This window comes from Panthera uncia, chromosome B1 (genome assembly GCF_023721935.1).
Source record: "Panthera uncia isolate 11264 chromosome B1, Puncia_PCG_1.0, whole genome shotgun sequence".
Lineage (NCBI taxonomy): Eukaryota > Metazoa > Chordata > Mammalia > Carnivora > Felidae > Panthera > Panthera uncia.
This window is the reverse complement of record NC_064811.1, coordinates 84,064,708-84,068,433: the sequence shown is the minus strand read 5'-3', so window position 1 is coordinate 84,068,433 and position 3,726 is coordinate 84,064,708.

Here is a 3,726-nt window from a genome sequence, read left to right as displayed (position 1 = left end):
GTATATATTATCAAACTATAATATTTCTATAATACGGATATGATCACCATAACCACAAAAACATGGATAATAGTAAAATGAGGAAATGAATTTTGAATATTTATTATTCTTATATATTGGATTTTAACATAATTGTCAGCTTACCTAGTTAATTCTTCATAAAGGCTGTGTTTAACAGCCTGCAAAATTTCTAAAAATGTTTAAATGTACTCATAAAGCAGTATAAGCCAGCTCTAGCATATACTGCTTTCTGCACTCTTAGTTTTGGAAGTGACTTAGGCAATAGCTAATATGAGTTGAATCCTTCATGCCTTTTTCATATTCCTCCATGTATATGATACCTTGTTATGACTTTATTACTCTTTAAAATCTTCTGAGCCAGCTGTAAATGTTTAATTTGTCACTTGTAAATAAACACAAACAAAAGGAACTCCATAAACAATGGGAAAAAATAGAGACATTTCCTCAAGGAAGAAATATAGACAGCAAAACAGCACATGAAAAGATGCTGAACATCATTAGTCACTAGGTAAATGCAAATTAAAATAACAATGAGCTATATACCACTACATACCTATTAGAATGGCTGATTAAAAAGACTGGTCATAACAGGTCAGGGGGAATTGGAATTCTCGGTATATAACTAGTGAGAATGTAAAATGGTACAACCACTTGGAAAACAGCTTGGCAGTTTCTTAAAAAGGTAAATGTATACCTATCATAATCCACCTATTCCATTCCTACCTATTTACCAAAAAGAAAACCTATGTCCATACAAACACTTATACAAGAGTATTTGTTATATACAAAAAGTGGAAACAACCAGAATGTCCACTGATGGGTGAATGGATATAGAAATTGTGGCATATCCATACAAAGAATACTACTCAGTAGTAAAAAAAAAAAAAAAAAACTGTTGAGTGACACAACATAGGTAAATCTCAAAATAATTATGCTGAGTGAAAAAAGTCACGGAGGGCATGCCGTTTGATTCTATTTAAATAAAATTATAGAAAATGCCAACTAAGCTATAGGACAAAATGATCATTGGCTTCAAGTGGGTGCAAGGAAGAGGAGTTGGGTTGGGGGAACAGAAAGGGTTTACAAAGGACTACACAGATACTTGTAGTGAGGCATATGTTTATTATCTTGATTTTGGTGATTGTTTCATGGGTGTATACATATGTCAAATTACCAAATTGTGTACTTTAAATATATGTGATATACTGTATGTCAATTATATTTCAATAAAGCTATAAGAAATTTTTTTTTAATTTTTTTTAACATTTATTTATTTTTGACAGCCAGAGACAGCTGTGAGCTGAGCATGAGCAGGGGAGGGGCAGAGAAAGAGGGAGACACAGAATCTGAAGCAGGTTCCAGGCTCTGAGCTGTCAGCAGAGCCTGACACAGGGCTGAAACTCACGAACCGCAAGATCATGACCTGAGCCAAAGTTGGACGCTTAACCGACTAAGCCACCCAGGCGCCCCCATAAAAATTTTTAAAACTATGGTCTGGCCAATGAAGATGAGGAAAAGGCAACTGCTTTGTGCTGGACAATACATTTCTATCTTTGGGAGTAAAACTGTATAGGTTCTTTAGGCAAGCCCTGACCACATTGCTGGCTTATACTGAGATGTTGAGCAACTGAAATGCTCATGTTTTTATCACATGTCTGCTGTTAAGCCACATTCTCTTCATCTTTATACTTTACACTTCTTTACACATTTTATACTTATCTCTGCTATATTTTATATTATTTATTTCTCATAACTATTATAGTGAGGCTTTGGTATTAATATTTATTAGACAATTGGTTTTTCAGATTCTGTTTAGTGAACACTAGGGAGGGATACTCACAGAACCATCTGAGGTATCCTGAGTGGGTGTGAGGATTGGAAATGCGGGGAAAATGATAAAGATTCTCAGTAGGCAAGGCTCCAGCCTCCAAGTCAGGCAGCTTCTTTGTTTTATAGACTTAAGGGCTCCTGAGGGGAAAAAGTATGAAAATCACCTCTTAAGTTTTCTACAAGCTAAGGCCAGAAGCTAATGCATAGCAGTTGCTCAATAAATATCTGCCAAACGGATCTTGATTAAATTTAAAATGATTCTTTTATGGGGCACCGGGTGGCTCGGTCAGTTAAGGGTCCAACTTCAGCTCAGGTTATGATCTTATGATGGTTTGTGGGTTCCAGCCCCTCGTCCAGCTCTGTACTGACAGCTCAGAGCCTGGAGTCTGCTTCAGATTCTCTCTCTCTCTCTCTCTCTCTCTCTCTCTCTCTGCCCTTCCCTGGCTTGTGCTTTCTCTCTCCCTCAAAAACAAAAAATATCTAAAGGAATAAAAATAATAAATAAAATGCACTCTCGCTTCTTTCTGCACTCCCTCTCATGTGGCACATAAACATTTATTCTGTCATCTGAGTTTCTTGAGGTGGAAGTATTAATTTTTGAGAACTGCTATTGATTTTACACTAAGAAAGGTACCGATTGCAAGGAAGATGGAAGAACAGAAGGATCCTGAGCTCACCTCCACCCCCCACCCCCGCCAGACACACCCACACTGCAACTACATTTAATATAACTCACTCTGAAAACGACCTGAAGACTAGCAGAACAACTTTTCCACAGCTACTGATATAAAGAAAAAGCCACATTCATTACAGTAGGAGGGGCAGAGACTCAGTCAAGAACCAAAACCCCTGGCCTGGCAACCCACAAGTAGGAGGGATATCATAAGATATCATAGGAGTTCCTCTCTAAGGAACGAAGAGATCAGGCTCCACATCAGGCACCTCTGGCTGTGGGGACCTGCACAGGGAAGATAAATCCCCATAAAATCTGCCTTTGAAGATCAGTAGGACTTCACCATAACTCTAAGAGAGCCAGAAGGCAATAAGAAACAAAGACGCCACTCATAAGGCCAGAGCACTAGATCACTTAGTCTGAGACCCAGCACAGGGGCAGCAGTTTGGAAAGCACCTGGGTTATACATGAAGGAAATCTAATTTTAGGGTGTTCTGGAGGGGCAGGGCAGTACTGGTGGGCACCATTTTTCTTGCCCTCTTTCCGCTTAGCTGGACAGACGGTTGTGTGAGCCAGTTCTGATACTCTCCATCTGTCCTGAGAAAACTACTTGCTCCTCCCCAGCATTTCCCTACAGACCTGTCCGGTCCAATCTGCACCACATCTGGCAAGCAGCCTCAGTTGTTTTTTGGGGTTTGTTAATTGGTTGGTTGGTTTGTGGTTGGTTTTTAAGATTTTATTTGGGTAACTCTATACCCAACATGGGGCTTGAACTCACAACCCCTAGATCAAGTCACATGCTCCACCAACTACCAATGCCCTTCCAGAGCAACTTCTGCCCCAGGGAGGTGGAGTGCTAGCCCCACCCACCAGCATGCCCACCAAAGGTGGAGGTGAGACTCTTAGACTTCTACACTGGAACTAACCCTATCTACCAGCACACCCACTACAGCCGGATCTCATAACTGCACAGGGGTCCACCCCTACCCACCAGTACACCCATAAGTAGTCATGGCTAATCACTGCAGCCAGCCAGGCTGGAGGCCAGACCTGCCCACTAGCATGCCTGCGGCAGTCATGCCAAGTCACAACAGGAGGGTGAATGCAGTCCACAGAGGAGACATCCTTGGATTACCTGGTTCTGGTGACCAGAGAGGATTGTGCTACTGGGCCCCACAGGACACCTTCAACATAAGGCCACT